General features: G+C 43.7%; 4 non-coding genes across 4 annotated transcripts; 1 reads left to right on the top strand and 3 right to left on the bottom strand.

Moving 5' to 3' along the window:
* Nucleotides 1–5,550: 5,550 nt before the first annotated feature.
* On the top strand, nt 5,551–5,633 carry trnas-uga (transfer RNA serine (anticodon UGA)). The gene has a single exon. It is a non-coding gene; the product is annotated as a tRNA-Ser (tRNA).
* A 4,188-nt stretch (nt 5,634–9,821) lies between these two features.
* Nucleotides 9,822–9,895, bottom strand: trnat-agu (transfer RNA threonine (anticodon AGU)). The gene has a single exon. It is a non-coding gene; the product is annotated as a tRNA-Thr (tRNA).
* A 9,293-nt stretch (nt 9,896–19,188) lies between these two features.
* On the bottom strand, nt 19,189–19,270 carry trnas-gcu (transfer RNA serine (anticodon GCU)). The gene has a single exon. It is a non-coding gene; the product is annotated as a tRNA-Ser (tRNA).
* Nucleotides 19,271–22,605: 3,335 nt separating this feature from the next.
* trnat-agu (transfer RNA threonine (anticodon AGU)) lies at nt 22,606–22,679 on the bottom strand. The gene has a single exon. It is a non-coding gene; the product is annotated as a tRNA-Thr (tRNA).
* Nucleotides 22,680–23,011: the final 332 nt, after the last annotated feature.

Here is a 23,011-nt window from a genome sequence, read left to right as displayed (position 1 = left end):
CAGTAATATTCAGGTTTGCTGAAAATGAGATGAGATGAAATGAGCAGGTCCGAAGGTGTCGACAAAGTTGTCTCTTGCACTTACAGTGAAGCGGACTGCAGTTTTCACTCTTAAACCAGTAACGATGATGTTAAGAAAAAGTGTGGCCGAGAAATACCCGATTTCAGCGCGGTGACACTGGGTCAGAGCAAAGTTCAGTTCATGCGATTGCCGAGTGGCGAGAAGGTGGATTTGGAACTCCTGTGCGGCTGCACTGCGAGTTGTCCACATCTGCTTGGAGCGATATTCACTTCAATTCATCACTGACAGGGACAATTTGATTCTAAGTTTCTTTTTCTCTGCTGCTTGGTGAGATTTCAAAAGTTGTAAACGACCCCAAACTCGTCACTTCCACTCTGACAGATGTAACGCGGTCACACTCTTCAATTCAGTGAGATGAAAGCCGGGAGCGATTTCACGGTCGAATGCAATGGCGAACAAAACTCATTCCAAGAAAGTGCAGGTCACTGAGGTGCCTTTAAATTCCTGATTGTTTGCACTGAACTTCTTCCCAAAGCGTTTGAGATTCACGTGGAGCGATTTGGGGACTTCATTTCACTCTTTGCAAAAGTTTCAACCGCAGGTCAAAATCAAATGTCGAGGGCAGAATGAGACGCCTTCATGAAATTTGAGAACCAGAGAAGCAGACTTTAGAGCAAGGTTCTGTTTATTGTGAAAAAGCAGATACAATATTCATTCCGGAACGATCCAGAATCTGATCAGCTCGAAAAGAAACGGTTACCCCGTGATTTGAACACGCAGCCTTCTGGTGACGCAATAAGTCATGAAGATAGAAGCAAGAAGTTGAAAAGTGGGAATTGATAGATTCAGTGAGTGGGCAAAACTGCGGCAAATAGAGTTCAATGTGGGGGAGAGCGAGGTCATCCACTTTAAATCGAAGAAAGATAAATAAGAATGTTGTATAAATGGTGAGAAACTGGGAAGTGTGGAGGAGCAGAGATATTTAGGGGTCCAAGTGCAGAAAGCGCGACCAACTAGCGTACAGGTACAGAAATTAATTAAAATGTCTAATGGACCGTCAGTACGGCCGGTTAACTCAGTTGCTTCGAGTGTGTTATAACGTCTTAATCACGGATTCGATTCTTATAATTTACTTTATTTATTTCGGCTTTCTTTAACTTTTTAAATCGAAGCTTACAAAAAAAATATATAAAGACAGATTCGAGGGGACAGTTTTTTGAATAATATCCATTGTCACTTTGCCCCTGGACCGGAGAAACACGTCTTTCTTTTTATTCGTTTTTTTTTAGCAACTGACCCTGTGGTGCAATGGCTAGTGTATTGGACTTCTATTTGTTTTGTTTGATAAGCCATTCAAAGGTTGTGGATTCGAGTTGCAACGGCGTTGGATTTTAGTTCGGGAGCTGGGAAGTGAAATTTTGCACCAAAACCGCAACAGGATCATTAATGTCCGTCAAGGATGTGAAACTGCCCCCGACACTTCATCTTGCACAAGTGGCTCCAGTCACACCCGAATTCATGATTCTTAAACCACTCCGAGCTGGATTGGCGAAACTCTCTCAAGAAGGAGACTCATCATCTGCTCAGACCGAAAGTCAATCTGCTCGACTTCCGGCTCTGTCAGACTGCATGTTCCTTCAGACAGGTTTCCAACTGGACACATGCATCCTGCTGCCGTGGCAGCATTGGTGCTTCAGGTGTAGAATTCTTGCTTGAGGAAATTCTATTCCTGTAAAACTAGCTCCTGAAGTGTAGGATGGAAAGTATCCTGGCTGAGCGGCCTCTGGCGCTGGTTCAAAGCTCCAGTTAAATCCCACGATTTGAAGATGGATCAAAATCATAGTTTGTGTCTCTAAAACCGCAGCCTCCCTCCTGTAAACAAGTAATACTAAACATCTCATCTGCTCTTGCAACCGCGTAGTCCGGAGGAACCACATGGCAATTCAGATAAGTAGATGCATTTTGGATCACACCAATTGTACCTTCAACTCCGGTCGAAATGTTCACAAGGAAAAGGATTGTTTGATCTTGGTGAGACTCGAATTAAAAACCCCGGCATTTCCCGAGCCTGTAACTCATATAAGGGTCGATTGCGCCGCTCGAGCCCGGTCACTCTGATCACCTGTCCCACTCTGCTGGAAAGAATCTTAAGGTGAGATGTCCTTACCTGTGGAAACGTGTCCTGTGGAGACTTAGTGGTATAATCTGGGCGACATGGACATGTTGGGCCGAAGGGCCTGTTTCCATGTTGTAAGCTTCTGTGATTCTGTGATTCTAATTGGCGGAATGGTCGGGAACCAGAGGACACAGATTTGAGGTGATTGCAAAAGAACAAAAGGCGATATGAGGAAAAACTTAATGACGCAGCGAATAGTTCTGATCTGGAATGCGCTGCTTGAAAGGATGGTGGAAGCAGATTCAATCGTGACTTAAAAAAGGAATTTGAAGGGGAAAAATGTGGAGCACCGGGAAAGGGCCGGGGAATGGGACTAATTGGATTGCTCTTATAAAAAGCCGCCACGGGCTGGATTAGCCGAATATCCTCCTTCTGTGCTGTAACCATTCTATGATTCGATGGACAGAAGCGGTCTGAATGAATGGGCGATCGGTTGTGGGTAGCAGGGAAATTTTCGACTGGTTGTCCGGTTGTGTTACCGACGGCTCCTTGTTCTCGGATTATGGTTTTCATTTTGGGCGTTTCACTGTTTGATATGTGAGCGGTCCCCAGTTCAAATCCCAGAATCCTCCTGTTTCACTATTTCCAGTGAAGATTCACTCATTTCTTTCTCACATCTTTTCAGCGTTGCAGAAAGCAGGATTGTTTTAATTCTCCAGCATGTTTGAGGTCCAGAGGCAAGAATGCAGCTGGTTTGTCGACGCAACACACAAGGAGAGAGTAAAATGTCTCACGGCGGTGTGCAGATTGAAACTGAAGGTGAATTTATCACAATTCAGGCGATCTCAGAGGTGCAGAATAAAAATGCTCCTTAATTGGTCGGGAATACGAACCCTGTTCCCTCGCGTGCTAAGTGCAAATTCTACCAATGAAACAGCAACGTTTGCATGGCATCGGGCTCTCTGTGTCCAGTTGGAAACCTGTTTGAAACAACATATAATTTCACAAATCTCCTCTGAGTACCATGCGCATTCTGATTTACAGCCGTGCATTACTAGCACTCGCTGCTTGTGATGGCCGAGTGGTTAAGCCGTTACATCTAAAACTCGACAGGGTCTTTCGGTGAAACATTGGAATCCTGCTCGCGGCGCTATTGTTTACAGTTTTGTTCAATGCTCAAATAAATATGAACTGGAGATAACGGGCCGCATTTCCTTCTCTCAGACAGATCCTCCACCGCGGCAGAGCCTTTTAATTGGGAGCCCTGTGGTCTCTTGCAAAATTTCAAGGTGCGTGAAGGAAACTTCACAATAATCCACACCTGGAGTATTGTGTCCAATTCTGGGCACCGCACTTTAGGAAGGATGTGAAGGCCACAGAGAGGATGCAGAAAAGATTTACTGGAATGGTTTCAGGGATGAAGGACTTCAGTTACGTGGATAGACTGGAGAAGCTGGGGTTGTTCTGCTTTGGGCGGGAAGGTTGAGAGGAGATTTGATAGAAGTGTTCAAAATCATGACGGGTTTAGATAAAGTAAATAAACAGAAACTGCTCCCGTTGGCGGAAGGGTCGAGAACCAGAGGACACAGATTTACGGTGGTTGACAAAAGAACCAAAGGCGATATGAGGAAAAACGTTTTAAATCAGCGAGTAGTTATAATCTGGAATGCATCTCCTGAAAGAGTAGTGGAAGCAGATTTAATCGTGACTTTCTAAAAGGAATTGGATATTTATTTGAAGGAAAAATATTTGCGGGTCTTTCGGGAAAGAACGGGGGAATGGGACGAACTAGATTGCTCTTAAAGAGAGCAGGGGCAGGCTCAATGGGCCGAATGGCCTCCTTCTGTGCAGTAACGATCCTATGAATGGATCATTCCATCTTTCTCAATCTTCATTTCAAATTCTGCTAACTTGATATTCATGCTTTTTTTTCCATACTTTTTTCTCCCGACCTCTCCCTGTCTCTGTCTCTCTGTTTTCCCCTGATGGACTTCTCAGGCTTCATTGAACGGACAAAGCTCATCGAACCTGCGACACCAGCAGAGAACGGTAAAGATCGAAAGACTGAGACGGTGGGAAAAGTAAAGGACCAACCCAGATGATGAATTCGTAGCCAATGTCCACATATTGATGTCACTTCGTCCTCATAGTGAAATCATCAGTCCTTTGAGCCCAGTATGAAAACAAAGTCTTGCATTTACAAAGCGCTTTTCACGACATCAAGACGTCCCAAAGCGCTTTACAGCCAATGAAGTATTTTTGAAGTGTAGTCACTGTTATACTTGTGGTAGAGTGGATAATCTGCGGATGCCAAGACAGACAACAATGTAGTTTTCGAGCAATTAATTCTGCAAAATCTCACTTGATATTACAACTCGCACATTCGAAACGAATGTGGTAAAGAGATGCTAATATTGTTCATATGAAATAGTAAATGTACGTCTTCACATTGCCGTACATCGGAATAGAAAAAGTGATAGGATGTAGAGAATGGTGGCCGATCGGCTGTGGGTGGCACAGAATTCTGCATTGGTTGCACCCCTCTGTTATCAGTGGCTCGTTGGTCTTGGGGTATGATTCTCGCTTTGAGGATTTGCTGATTTTTATGTGAGAGATCCCGGACGAGCCCTGCGGTGTTACCATTTTTAGATCAAAATCACTCATTGGCTTCTCACGTCTGGTCAGCTGTGCAGTCGGCAGGATTGTCTTAATTTCAGTGCATGGAGGACAGAATGCAGAGGTTCTGTCGACGACAACACACATGGAGAAAGGAAAATGTCACAAGATGGTGTTCAGATTCAAGCTGAATGTAAATGTATCCCAATTCACGTGACCTCATGAATGGAGAATGAAACATGCTCCTTCAGTGGGCGGTGATCGAACCCCGGTCTCCCGCACAGACAGCAAGAATTATATTACTGAAATAACAAAGTCCGCACAGCAGCCGGCGGCATGTGTTCAATTCGAAACCTATCTAAAAGAACATACAGTCTCAGGGTTCTCCTGTCATAACCTTCTTCATTCTCTTCTGCAACCGTGTTGGATTTGTCGCTTGCAGCTGCGAGTAGTTATAATCTGGACTTGCAATGTGATTTTCCAAACCAGCTTCGACGCAACACACGTGGAGAATGGAAAATGTCTCGAAATGGTGCGCAGATTGAAGCTGAGGGCGAATGTCGCACAATTCACGTGATCGTATGAATGGAGAATGAAAATAATCCTAAACGAATCGGAAATCGAACCCCGGTTTCTCACGTGATAAATGAGAATTCTATCACCGAAACAGCAAAGTCAGCACATTAACAAGCTGTAAGTTTCCAGTTGAAAACCTGTCTGAGAGAACAAAGTGTCACAGATCTCGTGTGATAACCCTACGCATTCTGATTTATAGCTGTGCATCATTGAGGTTTCCAGCTGCGATGGCCGAGTGGTTAAGGCGTTGGACTTGAAATCCAATGGGGTTTACCCTGCACAGGTTCGAATCCTGTTCGCAGCGCTATTTTTTAAAGTTTGTTCAGTGTTCAAATTAATATGAACTTGAACGAACGGACCTGGTTCGCTCCCTTTGAGAGGTGCTCCATCGCCAACGACGCTTGAAACTCGGAGCCCAATGATCTCTTGCAAAATTGCAAGACACGTGAAGGAATCTCTCCCAAGCTCCATTCTAAATTCTGCTCGTTCGCAGAACTTGACATTTATACAATTTGTTTCTATGTTTTAATCTCTCCCTGTCTCTGTCTCTTGAATTTGCCTGTTTTCTCCTGATGGACTTCTCAGGCATCGTGAACAGCGAAGAATGATGGAACCTGCAACACCAGCAGAGAAGGGTAAAGATGGAAAGACTGAGACGGTAGGAAAAGAAAAGGTGCAACCCAGCTGATGAATTCGTAATTAATGTCCACACATTTATGTTTCTTCCCCTCACAATGAAAAAATCAGCAATTTGAGTACAGTACACTTATGGTAGAGTGTATAATATGCGGATGTTGAGACCGACAATCGAACCTTTGCCGTGGTGATGAAAGCGCCGAATCCTAAACACTAAACCCCAAGGAAACGTTGAAAATTCTTTGCTGCGAACAAGCAGAGCAACGCAGCCTTTCCTACTTGGCTCTTTGTAATTCAGGTCATTTTCCTGCCAGACAAACTGCTCGCACAAAATGGCATTTTCTGTTCGAAATAATATCGCAACAGAGGTGATGTTCAGGCAATGACATCACCAAGTGCAAGTAGGCATGTACATGAAATGGAAAGTGAGGTAAAATACGACCACAAGCTGCTGATGGACATGTTTCCATTTCCAAAATTCACGCACCGAATGCAGCTCCTGGGAAAGCTGCAAGGTCACGCAGGTCCATCGTGAATCATTTGAAGCAACTGACAGTTTAAAGTGGCATCTCCTGCTGCTTCTGTGGGGAGTGAGAGAGAGGCAATGTCGGTATTTGCGTACAGTTTGATTTTGCACAGAACTGCACAGAGAAACAGCAAATATGCCGGGGCTGTGAGATGTTCTATATTATTTATATTTAGCCACAGGCAGAAGCTGAAAAGAAGGAGAGAAAAGAGGCCTGAGAATAAACACAGAGCTGAATGAATCATGAAAGAGCGAATGAAAAAATAATGTCATCAGTTCCACTTTGTCTCGTGCGCAATCTTGGGAACTCCCCAATGGCCTGGTGGTGAGAATTCGGTACTCTCACCGCCGCGAGGTTCGATTCCAAGTTAGGGAATGAACTTGAAAAAGAGTTATGGACTTATTAAATTAATTACATGAAGCTAATTAAACCCTGTTCGTAGTTGAATCCCTGTTTTAATCACCATGAATCAACCGATAACTTTCTATTTCAGACTGAAAGCAATGTTGACGTGGTTACCGAGAGACTGTCAAAACTTTAATAAGATTTTTATGCTTTGAATGTGATGATTTTTTTTCATTTTAAAGACTGCATCTTAAGAGTGGGATTAAAAACGCAGTGGAGTCGTTGTTAAATTTAACATTAACTGGCAATTGTCGCTGTTTATCACAGGAGCGCCCGAACTGGTTCTCCGATCAAGATGAAAGTAACGCAACGAGGAACATCTGATACAACACGAAAGACATCGGGCTATGACAAAAATCCCCACCGTTTTGCTTTTCCAAAATAAAGGGTGTGACATTTATTCTCTGAACATAGGAACAGTCTGGTCTCGCTCACTACAGAAATCTCCATGTCACAGCGAACCAGCTCTCCTGCAGCTAGTGCGGCCTCCCTTCGGGCCTTTCGGGGGGTTGCCTGTCAAGGAGAATTGTAATTACCGTGAAGCCAATGTTCCATTCCTTTATATGATTCATGTGCCTGATTTCCGACCGCAGGGGAAATGGTAGAATATCAGCCCTGCTCAGCTGGCAATGATTCCGGTACATTTTCTTGATTCCAAAACATGCGTTGAAACCCTGGAACTTTGAGGCGATGAATCCTGAGGATAAAATAAGGGCTCGAACAATCAAACTTTCACGCTAACGGATAACACCGCCGAGAACAGGTGAAGAGATCACCTGCTAAACCAATAATTCACTGGGCTAAACTTTGAGATTGCAGCGACCATTATAACAACTGTCTACAGTCAGTGAAAAATGAATGATTAAAGCTTGTAGGAGTTAAAATCCAACCAGCCAGTCTTCACTCTTAAACCAGCAACTATGAAGTAAAACATGCCGGAGAAATACTCGATTTCAGTGCGGCGACACTGGGCCAGAGTAAAGTTCATTCAATATAATTGCCGAGTGGCTGGAGGGTGGATTTGGAACTCCTGACCGATTGCACCACGCATTTTCCAGATCTGCTTGGATCACCAATCCCTTCAGTTCATCACTTAGAGGGACAATTCGATTCTCGATTTCTTTTCCCTGACGATTGATGAATTTTACAAATTGGAAGCGATCAATATCAAAGCTAAACACGTCACAGACATGCTCACAGACAGAAAGCGGCCACACTCTGCTTCAGTGAGATGAAAGTCAAGAGCGATTTCACGGTCGAATGTAATGGCTGACAAAATTCATTCAACGGAAGTTCAGGTCGTTGAGGTGCCTTTAAAGTCCTGATTGTTTCTATTAAACTTCTTCCCAAAGCGTTTGAGATTCACGTGGGACGATTTGGGGAAGTTATTTCTTTTTATGCAAAAGTTTCAACTGCAGTTCAAGATCAAAATTCGTGGGACCACAGCTGTTCACAAATTGTCGGCGCTGGGACCACTGCTGTTGACAATTTATCAGTTCTGGGACCACTGTTGTTCACAATTTATCGGTTCTGGGACCACTGTTGTTTACAATTGATCAGTGGTGGGACCAGTGTTGTTCACAATTTATCAGTGGAGGGACCACTGTTGTTCAAAATTTACATTCATGATTTGGACACGGGAATCGGAAGTACAATTCCAAAATTAGGGATGACACCTAATTGCGAGCTGCAGTTAATACCAAGGAAAAATGAGAAAAATAAGGACGACATTAACAACTTTGCAGAATGGGCGTGTAAATGGCAAATTAATAACAATATTTGTTGTGCACTTCTTTGCCTTTTTGCCCCCCCACAACTCACTCACACTTCTTCAGATTGAATTGTACGTGCCACTTTTCTATCCACCGTTCCGCTCTATCTATATCTTCCTGCAATCGACAGCTTTCCTCCTCACTATCAACCACAGGACCAATTTTTGTATCATCTGCACATTTCTTAATCATGCCCCCTACATTTAAGTCCAAATCAATGATCTGTACCATGAAAAGCAGGGACCTAGTACGAAGCCGCATGGAACCCCACTCGAAACAGCCTTCCAGTCACAAAAGCACCCGTCGATCACAACTGCTTGCTTCCTGCCACTCAGCCAATTTTGGATTTAACTTGCCAATGTCCCTTGGATGCAATGGACATTTACATTTTTGACCAATCTGCCCTGTGGAACTTTGTCAAAAGCCTCGCTAAAACCCATGTAGACTTCATCAATCGCGCTACCCTCATCGATACTCCTTGATATCTCCTCAAGTAATTCAATTCAAACGACCTTCCCTTAACGAATCCACGCTGACTGTCCTTGATTAATCCGTGCCTTTCGAAATGACGATTAATACTTTCCCTCAGAATTGTGCTCAATAATTTACCCACCATCGAGTTTAGGCTGACTGGCCTGTATTTACTCGATCTATCCCTTTCTCCCTTTTTAAACAATGGTACAACGTTAGCAATCCTCCAATCCTCCAGCACGACAACTTTTGCCAGGGTGGATTGGAAAATGACGGTCAGAGCCTCCGCTATTTCCTTCCTTGCTTCTGTTAACATCCTGGGATATATTTCATCCGGGTCTGGAGATTCAGGTGGAGCGATTTGAAGACTTATTTTTCCTATTTGCAAACGTTTGTACCGCAGGTCAAGATCACAAGTCGAGGTCCAAATTTGGACGAGTTCCGACTTTGAACCTCAAATCGTGAATTATGCCCCCACCACAACGAGCCCAGAAACAAGAACGTGTTCTTAAATTAACGTGTTACAGACACATTCTATGAGAGGTCTGTCTGTGGAATGAAAGGGCGTTTTTGAACAGTGATCTTGCAATCCGTTTCCTCCTGAAACCTGAACAAAGACAAATACCACAGTGTTATTTTGTCGCTTAATTCCACAAATTAGGTAAAATAATAAGCTGCACAAGGCACTGCTGGGAGTTGAACCCAGGATCTCCTGTTTACTAAACAGATGCTTTAACCAATTAAGCCACAGCGCCAATTGATGATGCAACAGCCCCACCTCCTCTCACTAATATCTATCAGCGACACTTCACTATTGGGGGTTCAGGCCGTTTTCTCTCTGTCCATTTCGCTTGTCCGTTTACCTGTGCATTCCGACACTGACTGGATTTCTCGCTGTGTTTATCTTTGTGCATCCATCAGTGCGTTGATACATGGATGATTATGTGTGATTGTATTTGTTACGTTAAATAAATTAGGGCTTCAGACAATTCTCGCTCTGACATTGGAGAACTATTGAGCCGAACTTTACAGCGAAGTGTTGTTGACTGTGGTGCTGAAACTAAAAAATCCCAAGAGAAGCAAAAAGGGAAAAGGAGAAAAACTTGTGAGGGAAAATGAGGATAACTCTCAAGGTTTTTACAAGTATATTAAGAGAAAGAAGGGAGGCTTAGTATAATGTGGGCCGCTTGAAGACAGATGGAGGTGATATTGTAATTGAAAATCAGGAAATGGCAGAGTTGCTAAATTTTTAATTTGCATCGGTCGTCACAGAAAAGGATGAGGCTAACATACCAGAGACACGAGGAAAACTGTTAACAAATCAAGGGGATTCGTATAAGTAAAATAATGGCAATGGAGAAAATAATTAGGCTGAAGATACACAAATCTCCAGGACCTGATGGTCACCATTCCAGGTGATTAAAAGGAACATGTGAGGAAATTTAGTCATGATCGATCAAAACTCTCTTGATTTAGGAATTGTTATTTAACGAAGCGCATCTGATTGGAAGCTTCTGTTTGAGAAAGATCTCGAAGTGATAATTGAGAGACCGAAAATGAAGCTGTTTGGCAGGAGTGCTGATGCCGTCCGTTGTTCGCTGCTCTCGTATTGTACAATTGTTAAGCGTGCGTTACTTATTTACAGCAGTATGGGCTCCAGAAATGACCAGGTTGTGAGTTCGAGCGTCTTCTAAAACAATCAAACCTTTTACACCGAACATTTTGATCGGAGTTCAAGGTACAAATGGTATCTTCCATAACGCATCTTGTTAACAACTAGTCGTTTTTACAATACGCTCTTGTGGGACAAACGTATCGAGGTCAACAATCGACTTCTTAGTTTTCCCATGTGGGCATTTGCGTTCCTCTGGCCTACCGTCTTGTAATAGCAGGTGCCAGTTTAGTTGTTCATAGCGGCAAAGGGGCCGGTACGAGATCTTTAAATCTAAAGAACCAAACAAACAATTCTTCTTTTCTTTCAGCCGATATTCATCGGTTGGAAGTTTCGTGTGGGGAAAATTTGGAAGAGAAATATGCTGCCTGGTTTCAATGTGTGACGGGTGAAATTATTCAGCTTACAGATGTTAATACGCTGAAAGGTCGAGAGGCCTTTTCCAACTCCCGTGTGAGACAAGTTCAGCTTTTGAGCCTCTGGGTAAAGTGCTATTTTAATTGCTGCTAACGAATGACAAGACATTTGGCACAAACAAGAAGAATTGTAAACTCACGAGTTCACTGTTCATGTTTCTTACATCTTGTTCAACAGGAACAAGGATTTTCCTCAACACGTTGCTGAGAATTTTATCAAACGGACCTCTCGATCGTTCGACGACTGCAGGGATAATTCAGAGATCTCCCATGAATATGTACGATGGGAGCTTATGTAGTATCGAGCCTGGGTAGCTCAGTCGGTAGACTATCAGACTTTTAAAGTGTGCAGGGAGCTGAAGGTCCAACGTTCAATTCCCTGTCCAGGCTCCAGATTTCGGAACAGCTGGCAAGCTGTGACTTTGTAGGGGGATCTGAAATGTGTTGTCAAAGTTTCGATCGGATCTTGTTTCCCAGGGATGGGCAGTAATGCGCTGTCTGAGGCGGTTCCCGATCAGGAATTCAACTTTACTGTATTAGTTCACTGTATTAGTTTCGCAAAACTCATTCAACTCTGGAAAAAAGACGAATACTTGTTCAAATCGCCATTGATCAACCAGTAACTTTCTGTTTCCGGCTGAAAGAAATGTTAACTTTTTTATGCGTTAATTCACCAGGCAGAATTTAGGGAGTTCAGAGGGGAAGGAAAAAGGAAATGAGAGGCACAGAGAAATATGACTATTGACTGACGGCCAACATAAAAGGGAATCCAAAAGAATTCGACAGGCATGCATACAGTAAACGGGTAGTCAGAGGAGGGGTGAGGCCGATTAGGCCCGATAAAGGAGATCTGCTCATGGAGGCAGAGGGGATGGCCTTGGTACCAAATGAGTACTTTGCATCTATCTTTACCAAGAAGACAGAGTATCAGCAAAGGAAGTTATCGTTGAGATACTGGATGGTCTAAAAATTGATAAAGAAGAGGCACTTGAACGGCTGGCTGTACTTAAAGTAGATAAACCACCACGTCCGGATGGAATGCATGCTCGGTTGCTGAGGGATGTAAGGGTGGAAATTGCGGCGGTACTGACCATAATCTACCAACATCCTTAGATATGTGGGTGGTGCCAGAGGACTGGAGAATTGCAAAGTTTACACCCTTGTTCAAAAAAGGGTGTACGATTAAACCCAGCAACGATCGGTCAGTCAGTTTAAACTCAGTGGTGGGGAAACGTTTAGAAACGATAACCCGGGACAGAATTAACAGTCACTTGGACGAGGGTGGATTGATTAGGGAAAGGCAGCACGGATTTGTTAAAGGTAAATCGAGCTTAACTGACCTGTTAGAGTTTTTTGATGAGGTAACAGAGAGGATAGATGAGGGCAATTTAGTTGATGTGGTGTATAAGGACTTTCAAAAGGTGTTTGATAAAGTGCCGCATGGTAGGCTTATCATCAAGATTGCGGCCCATGGAATAAAGGGGGCAGTAACAACATGAATGCAGAATTGACGAACAGCAGGAAACAGATTACTGGTGAACTGTTGTTTTTCGAACTGGCGAGAGGTGTACAGTGGCGTTCCCCAGGGATCAGTGCTGGAACCACTGCTTTTCCTGATATATATTAATGACTTGGACTCGAGTGCACAGGGCACAATTTCAAAATTTGCAGATGAAACAAACCTTGGAAGGGTAGTAAACAATGATAAGGATAGTGATGAACTTCAAAGGATATAGACATGCTGGTTGCATGGGTGGAGACGGGGCAGATGAAATTTAACGCAAAAAAAATGCGAAGTGATACATTTCGGTCGGAAAAACGAGGAGAGGCAAAATAAACTCCAGGGCACAAATATAAAAGCGGTAGAGGAACAAAGAGGGATTTATGTGTACAAATCGTTGAATGTGGCAGGGCAGGTTGAGAAAGCGGTTAAAAAGCATACGGGATCTTGGGCTTGAGAAATAGATGTATAGAGTACAAAAGTACAATAGTATAGAAGTCAGGATGAAACTTTACAACACACTGGTTCGAACACAACTGAAATTTTGTGTGGGGTTCTGGACACTGCACTTCAGGAAAGATGTGAAGGCCTTCGAGGGGGTGCAGAAAAAAATACTATCATAATTCCAGGGATGAGGGACTTTACTTACGTGGATAGACCGGAGAATCTGAGGTTGTTCTCCTTGGAACAGAGACGGTTTTGTAGAGATTTGATAGAGGTATTCAAAATCATGAAGGATCTCGGCATGGAAGATGGAGAGAAACTGTTCCCATTGGCGGAAGGGTCAAGAACCAGAGGACATAGATTTAAAGTGATTGGCAAAATAACCAAAGGTTACATGAGGAAAAACTTTTTTACACAGCGAGAGGTTCGGATCTCGAATGCACTGCCCGAGGCTGTGATGGAGGCAGATTCAATCATGGCCTTCAAAGGGGAGCTGGATAAGTACTTGAAAGGAAAAAAAAATGCAGGGCTTCGGGGAAAGGTGGGGGAGTGGTTCTAGCTGGATTGCTCTTGCAGAGATCTCGCACGGACTCGATGGCGCGAATGGCCTCTTTCCGTGCTGTAAGCTTTCTATGATTCAATTCTATGTGTAGGCTGCAATGCAAAAGGAACAGAGCGTGCCAGAAATCGATACGACTCTGAGTATCCTCACAAGCAATGTATTTTAAGAGCAACTAATTCTGAAACGTCTTACTTGATAACTCAAGACGTGCACTCGAAAGCAATTTGGTAAAGGGAGACTAATATTGGTGATTGGAAATAGTTAGTGCACAACTTGATATTGCTGTCCACCCGAACAGAAAACGAGATTGAATGGATCGAAGTGGTCTGAAAGGATGGCCGATCGGCTGTGAGACGCAACCAACTTTTACACTGGCTGCACAGTTAAAGTAACAGCGGCTTGTTGGTCGAGGGGTATGATTCTCGCTTCGGGCGTTTCATTGAGGTCCCGGGTTCAATTCCCGGACGAGCCCGCGTGTGTTTCTCCTTTCAGTGAAAAGTCACCAATTGGTTTCTCACATCTTTTCAGTTTTGCTGTTGGTGGAACTGAATTATGTCCAGAGGATGTTTGATCTCCAGTGGACTGAATGCCGAAGTTTCGTCGACGCAATACACATGAAGCAAATAAGATGTCTCAAGATGATGAGGAGATTGAAACTGAATTTGGATTTTTCCCAATTCAGGCGGATATTAGATGACGGGATAGAAAGCCACATATCCAATTTTGCCGATGACACCAAGTTGGGCAGAATTGTGAGCAGTGCAGATGAAAGCATAAAATTACAGAGAGACATTAATATAATAAATGAATGGGCAAAATTGTGGCAAATCGATATGAATTTCGTCAAGTGTGAGGTCATCCACTTTGGACCTAAAAGGATAAATCAGAGTACTTTCTAAATGGTGAAAAGCTCGAAACAGTGGAGGTCCAGAAAAACTTTGGGGTCCATGAACATACATCATTAAAATGTCATGGACAGGTACAAAAAATAATCAAAAAGGATAATGGAATGTTGGTCTTTATATCCAGAGGACTAGATTCAAGGGGATAGGCATTATGATACAGTGATACAAATCTCTGGTTAGACCACACCTGGAGTATTGCCTTCAGTTCTGGGCAACGCACCTTCGGAAGGATATATTGGCGATGAAGGGAGTGCAGCGTCGATTTACTAGAATGTTACCTGGACTCCACAGTTTAAATTACGCGGAGAGATTACATAAACTCGGGTTTGCCTCGAATTCAGCAGATTAAGTGCTGATTTGATCGAACTTTTCAAAATATTAAGGGGAACTGATGGGGTAAATAGAAAAAAAAAGATTTCCGCCCGTTAGCGTGTCTCGGACTCGGGGAAGCAGCCTAAATATTAGGGTCAGGACTTTCAGGAGTGAAGTTGGGAAACACCTCTGCAAGCAAAGGGAGGTAGAAGTTTGGAACTCTCTTCCGCAAACGGCAGTTGATGCGAGCTCAATTGTTAATTGTAAAACTGAAATTGATAGATTTTTGTTAACCAAAGGCATTAAGGGACATGGGGCTAAGGCGATAATTTGCAGTTAGGTTACATATCAACCAGGATCTCACTGAATTGCGCATAAGGCTCGAGGGGCGAAATAGTATACTTTTGTTCTTCAGTTCCTCATTGTTGCAGAATGATCCTGCATTGTATCGGGAATCGAACCAAGGTCTCCAGCGTGACAAGTAAGAATTCGACCCCAAGCACCATCAATGCGCGCGTTTGTAACAGCAGCATGTGTCCATTTGGAATCCGATCTGAATGAACATGCCGTTTACAGCTGCGGTGGCCGAGTGTTTAAAGCGTTGGACTCAAAATTCAATTGAGGTTTTCCTGCCCAGGTTTGAATTCTGCTCGCAGAGCGACTGTTGAAAGATCCCTTCAGTGCTGAAATAGATTAATTGGAATTAATTGACCGCATTTATCTCTCTCCCAGAATGAGAGATTCTCCAGCTTTTAACTTGTGTCCAATCTTCTCTTGCAAGATTTCAAGACCCAAGAAGGAATCTCTCCCAATCTGTAACATAAATTCTGCTAGTTTGCAAAACCTGACATTTATACTCTTTATTTTCTTTGCCTGCATCTCTCTATCTCTCCATGTCTCCGTCTCTTGTCTCTTTGTATTGTCCACAATGGACTTCTCAGGCTTCCTTGAACGGCGATGGCTGATCTAACCTGCAACAATAGCAGAGAAGGGTAAAGAAAAAAAAGACTGAGGAAGTCGGAAAAGGAAAGGTGCAACCCAGCTTATAAATTCGTAGCTAATGTTTCCACATCCGTGGCTCTTCGTTCTCATGGTGGATGAAAGCAGCAATTTGAGTAAAGTGTACTTATGGTGGAGTGTAAACTATGACGATGCCGAGACAGACGACAATGTCGTTTCAGAGTAATTCATTCTGTAAAGTGTTACTTGATAATACAAGTCGTACATTCAAAACTAATTTGATAAAGAGAGACGAATATTGTTGATCTGAAATAATTAGTTTAGAACCTGATATTGCTCTGCATCGTATATCGTACAAGAAAGCGAGTTTGAATGGCCATGGTGTTCTGAAAGGATGGCGGATCGGCTGCGTGGCAGCGAACTTTTACAGTGGCTGCACGGCTCTGTTACCAGTTGGACTTTGGATCTGATTCTCGCTCAGGGAGTTTCACCGGTTCAAATCCCGGTAAGAGCCCCCTTGCGTCCCCATTTTTCGTCAAAAACCACCAATTGGCTTCTCACATCTTTGAAGCAAGTGCAGAAGGCAGGTTTGATTTATCTCCAGCCGAGCATGTTTGAACACCAGAGGAGAGAATGCAGAGGGTTTGTCCACGAAAGACACGTAGACGAAATGAAGATAATCTTTCAAGAAGTTGTACAGATCGAAGCCGGCACATGAATTTATCCCAATTCAGGCGATTTCATGGGTACAGATACAAAAGGTAAAGGAAGCTGCATTGGCCTGGAACCAAACCCCTGGTTTCCCGTCGGCAGGCGAGGGTTCGACCCTGAACCACCAATCCACACACGGCTGCAGGCTGCACGTGTGGCGTTGGATACAAGTCTGGAACATGCAGTCTGGCAGAGTTCCTGTGATTATCCTGCGCAGTCTCCAACCGCGTGCGACCTGTGGGTGACCAAACGAGTGGGTCAAGCATGGTCTTGAAATTCACTGAGATTCGAAATCACTTCAAACCGCCACTGTAAAATGGTCAAATAAATAAGAGCTGTAGTTACCAGGCAGCGTTTACTTTTTTCAGAAATAATGTAAGAATCCAGCCCTATGTACACGTCTAAGATTTCACGATATGCGACGAATTTCCTTTAAGTTGCCACCTAAATTCTGCTCAATCACAGAATTGGAGATTTATACTATTTTTCTTTGCATGTATCTCTCTATCTCTGTCTGCGTTTCTTCACTTTCGCTGTTGATCCCTAATGGACTTATCAGGCTTCCTTCAAAAGCCAGGTCTGCAAACCCGGGATGGGAAAAGGCTGTCGGTTCTTCGTCCAATTGTTGGATTTCGACGGGTTGAGTTTTGCTATTTTCCGTCTCCGTTTTCGGAAAATATAAACCGAGATGGGATTTCCCCTGCTCGGGTCCCGTCACCTGCGGATAATGGGAATGAACCCGATCTATCATCCGGTCCTAATATCTGTATTCTCATTGTTTAACAATAAAATTACGGGGTTACAGTTATTTTCAGGACACATTTTAGAAATTCAGACTTATTCGAAAACTAGAAGCACCGGTGGTAACGTGGGCAAGTAATAGGCTGGGGGATAGGAGGCAGAGAGTAGTGGTGAACGGATGTTTTTCTGACTGGGGAGAAAAATACAGTGGAATCCCCCAAGGGTCGGTATTAGGACTATTGCTTTTCTTGTTATATATAAATGTCTTGGATGTGGGAATAGGGAATACAATTTCGAAGTTTGCGGATGATACAGAACTTGGCAACGTAGTAAATAGTGAGCATGATAATAGCAGACTTCTGGAGGACATGGACAGACTGGTGAAATGGGCGGTCACGTGACAGATTTAACGCCGATCAGTGTGAAGTGATGCACTTTCAGAAGAAGAACATGGAGAGGCAGTATAATCTAAATGGAACAATTTATGGGGGGTTCCAAGAGCAGAGGAACCTGGGAGTTCATATTTAGAAAACAGGGCAAGTTGATAAGGCGGTTAAGAAAGCATATGGGATACTTCGCTTTGTCAATAGGGGCATTGAATACAAAAAATGGAAATCATACTAATCCTTACAAATCAGTGTTTAGGTCTCATCTGGAGTATATTGTACAGATCTGGGCACCACACTTTAGGATGAAAAGGGATTGAAGAGGATTCAGAGCACGTTGACCTGGATGATACCAGGGATGAGGGACTTCAGTTATTTGGAGAGATTGGAGAAGCTGGGATTATTCTCCTTACAGCAGAGATGGTTAACGGGAGACCTAATAGAGGTATTCAAAATAATGAGGGGTTTTGGAAGAGCAAGTAGGGAGAAACTGTTTCCTCTGGCATGTGGGTTGGTAACCAGAGATCATAGATTTAAAATAATTGGGAAAAGAACTAGAGGGGAATTGAGGAGAATTTTTTTCACACAGAGGGTTGTTAAGATCAGGAACGCACTTCCTGAAAGGATGGTGGAAGCCGATTCCATGGGATCATTCAAAAGGCATTTGGACATAATTGAAGAGGACTAATTTGCAGGGTTATAGGGGAAAAATCTGGGGTGTGGGTCTAATTTGGACAGGTCTTCGAAAAAGCCGACACTGGCACGACGGCCGAATGGCCTCCTTCTGTGATGTAAGATTCTATGATCCTATGATTACCTTCTGAATTATTGCAATTGAAGCTATTCAGTGTTGAGCAACGAAGAGAATTATAACCGTGATATTCTGCTTCTCCATTCCCTTATGTATATCGCAGATTATACTGTCCAGGCGGGGGTGGGTCTGAATGGGGGATAGAGTGCGGAGCTTGGAATGGAAGCCCAGCAGAATGAACTTGGTCTCATCAGTTTTTGTTATTTTTCCGACCAGTTGCCCGAAGCAGGCGGTGAACCTTTTTCTCGAGAGAGGATCGTCATTTCAGTTCAGAAGGAAAAAGGTATCAAGAAAATCGCGTAAAACGCACACAGAATGATCCGGGACTTACAGCACATCCCTTTTAATCAGACACAGACACGAAATGATCCGGACATAAATCATAATTATGGGACGTAAGTTTCTCTTACGCTGACCATAAGATTTACTCATTTTACAATGACACCAATGGACACTCTGATATTTCGCGATCTCACAATCTCACAATCTCAACACCTTCCTGGAAGGAACTGTTGCTGATTTCAGCAAACAATGCAAAACCCCCCGTCTGCCGTTTCGAGAAGGATGGGACTTTCACCAGACCTTCTGGATGCACTGAATGGGAGAAACAAAACTTAAACGCAATAACGACGAGGATGGGATTCGAACCCACGCGTGCAGAGCACAATGGATTAGCAGTCCATCGCCTTAACCTCTCGGCCACCTCGTCGCATGCAGAAATATGCGAAACCCCCTTTATTCAAAATTAAAATTCTGGCTATGTTGCCAATCTGAAATAAAAACTGTCAATGTGTATATCCTCAGCAGGTCAGGCAGAATCTTTCGACATAGAAACAGAGTTAACGTTTCAGGTCGATGCCCATCACATGAGTATTCCAACTCACTCAACTTGCGCCTTGTAAATGGTTGAACGGCTTTTGGGAGTTAGAAGGTGAGTCACTTGGCGCAGAATATCCAGCCTCTGACCTGCTCTTGTCGCCACAATATTTATGTAGCTGGTCCAGTTAAATTTCTGGTTAATGGTGACCACTAGTATGTTGATGGTGGGGGATTCGGCGATGTTACTAACGAATCCCCACAGAAGAGATTTACTGTAATGATTCCAGGGATGAGGGGTATAAGTTTCATGAATAGATTGGAGAAGCTGGGGTTGTTCTGCTTGGAACAGAGACGGTTACGAGGAGATTTAATAAAGGTATTCAAAATCATGAAGGATCTAGACAGAGGAGATAGAGAGAAACTGTTCCAATTGGCGGAAGGTTCAAGGACCAGAGAACATAGATTTAAGGTGTTTGGCAAAAGAACCAAAGGTGACATGAGGAAAAACTTTTCTACACAGCGAGTGTTTCGGATCTGGAACACACCGCCCGAGGGGGTGGTGGAGGCAGATTCAATCATGGTCTTCAATAAAGAACTGGATAAGTATTTGAAACGAAAGAGAATACAGGTCTACAGGGAAAGGGTGGGGGAGTGGGTCTGTCTGGATTGCACTTGCAGAGAGCCGGCACGGACTCGATGTGCCGAATGGCCTCTTTTCGTGCTGTGACCTTTCGATGATTCTATTCTATTTGTGGGAGGCGATGCGAAGCGACCGGAGCGTGACGTAAATCGACCTGCTCATGTACATTCCCTGATAATAAATCCTAATGTGATGCAAAGAAGAAATTCATAATTATGGTGCATATCTTTTATATTATACTGACTATAAGAGGTACTCGGTTCACCAGGGCGCCATTGTGCACATTGGTTGATACTTCACCGAGATCACCCCTTACAATCCCAACACCTCCGTCCAAGAAACAGTTGGGTGGCAATCCAGAATTTGCTGAATTGTGCAAACAGGTTTAAACCAGCAATGCGGAAAAGCACTTCTTATTTAAGAAGGGTTTTTGGTGAGGCGGCCAAAATGAAAAACTCCACAAATTCTGGCAGCAGTAAGATTCGAGCCCACATAATTCAGAGATGGAAGCCAGCATCTGTGACAGCGAAGTTACTCACGCACATGGCAAATCCTTCAGATCTGATGATAAAGGTCATAGAGCTGAAACGTTTCCTCTGGTTCTTTCTCCACAGGCGCTGCCTGACCTGCTCAGCGTTTTCAGCATTTTCTGTTTTCATTTTTGTGATTTCACAATGGCTGTTTTCCTGAAAACACCCATTTTGACCCAAGGACGCAGCTCGCACTTCACTTTCCCCACGCGCTTGAAGTCTGCCGTTTCGGAACAAAATCCCCTCCGCGCCGAGCTTTCAAAGGACCTTTCGCTCACGGCCAACCTCCTGTAATCGACACCTTTTCACCATTGCCGCTCTTTTCATTTCTCCTCATTCCTTTACAATCGGACATTTCCACAGACCTATTAAGATCAAGCGGAACATTTCCGACTTTCCTGCACCGCTCAGATTGCTAAAAGTGCAGCTTTCATCCGTCTTTCGCAGCTATGTCGCGCCGCCCGTCTCTCCCGCAAATCAACTGCTCGGGGAAAAGCGCCAACGACCATGGAAACAAAATCCAGTTCTTCAGTTAACACCCCCCGTGTCACAAGATACCCCATGGAAATTTCACGGAAAAGTATGCGCTCTACTTCCGAATGCCAGCCCTGCTTTCTTTGAGCTTGTCTCTGGAGCAGATCGAAATGTATCGACTGGTTTCAAGGCACAAATGAACATTGGTGCGAACGGGACATGTGCCCCCGAGAAACAGCGGTCGATGCAGTGCAAACTTAAAGGTGTAAGAATGTGAAAGTGAGTGTTAGAGTAGGCAAGGCCGCAGTAAAGTCTCAATGAAATAGACCATGATTGTGGAAGGAAGAAAAAGCTGGAGGCAGCGGCTGGTCTGAATTTTGGATCATCCAACAGAGACACATGAGAGAACAAAAACAGGATACAGACAAAGGTGCTGGCGCAGAAAGAAAAAGCATGAAATAAGAGGAATGAAATGAGAGTGAAAGAAAGAATGGGAGAGAGGGGGGTGAAAGGAAGAAAGAGAGAAAGAAAGATAGAAGGGAGTGACAAAATCAAGCGTGCAATACTCAGCCCGCAAATGGGCGCTGCTCCCAATCGGCTACACTTCGCCCCACAGACCCTCATCCCATTCATACCGTCCTACAATACACTGTCAATGGTGTGCAGTGAAACAGAGTGTTTAAAGGTATAAAGACACTCACACCGTCCTACAATACACTGCCAATGCTGTGCAGTGAAACAGAGAGTTTAAAGGTAGAAAGACACTCACACCATTCTACAATACACTGTCAATGGTGTGCAGTGAAACAGAGTGTTTAAAGGTATAAAGACACTCACACCGTCCTACAATACACTGTCAATGGTGTGCAGTGAAACAGAGTGTTTAAAGGTATAGAGATACTCACCTTTTTTTTTCAAAAGTAGCACATCCCAGGAATAAGAGAGAGCGTGGGTTTGCTCTCCAGGTGTCGCTGAGGCTTGTCAGTCAAGAGTCCCCTCCTCCCAGTATTGGCTGTGGAGGAAGTACAGTGTAGATTTAATGAAATACCTTCAGCCTGACCGAGGTTATTCTGACTGGCCAGTAATTACTCGATCGATCTCTTTCTCCCTTTTAAACAACGGTACATCTTTAGCAGTCCTCCAATCCTTCGGCATCACACCTGTAACCAGGGAGGATTGGAAAACGATGGTCAGAGCCTCCGCTATTTCCTTCCTTGCTTCTATTAACAGCCTGGGATATATTTCGTCAGGGCCCGGGGATTCAGGTGGAGTGATTTGGAAACTTTCACTTTCCAGTTTTCAAATGTTTGCACCGCTGGTCAAGATCACAAGTCTCGGTCAGAATTAGGACTACTTCCGGGTTTAAACTTCAAATCGTGAATTATACCCCGACCCCAACGAGACCAGAAACAAGAACGTGTTACAGACACATTCAATGAGAGGTCTGTCTGAATAATGAAAGTGCGTTTTTGAGCAGTCATCTTGATATCTTTTCCCGCCTGAAACCTGAACAAATCCAAACACCACAGTGTTATTTTGTCGCTTAATTCCACAAATTAGGTGAAAATAATAAGTTGCATAAGGCACTGCTGGGAGTTGAACCCAGGATCCCCTGTTTACTAGACAGATGCTTTAACCAGCTAAGCCACAGCGCCAACTGGTGACAACCTGTCCACACCTCCTCTCAATAACATCTATCAGCGACACGTTACTGTCTGTTCGGGGTTCAGACCGTTTTATTTTGTCGATTTCGCTTGTCCGTTTACCAGTGCATCCCGATACTTCCTGCATTTTTTCGCTGTGTTCATCTTTGTGTATCCATCAGTGCATTGATACACCGATGATTATGTGTGCTTGTGTTTGTTACATTAAATAAATTCGGGGATCAGACAATTCTCTCTGACAGTAAAGAACTATTGAGCCGAACTTTATTGCAAAGTATTATTTCTTGCGGTGCTGAAACTAAAAACCGGAAGAGGAACAATCA

This window comes from Heptranchias perlo, unplaced genomic scaffold, assembly GCF_035084215.1.
Source record: "Heptranchias perlo isolate sHepPer1 unplaced genomic scaffold, sHepPer1.hap1 HAP1_SCAFFOLD_73, whole genome shotgun sequence".
NCBI classification, from domain to species: Eukaryota; Metazoa; Chordata; class Chondrichthyes; order Hexanchiformes; family Hexanchidae; genus Heptranchias; species Heptranchias perlo.
This window is presented reverse-complemented; position numbering and strand designations above follow the sequence as displayed.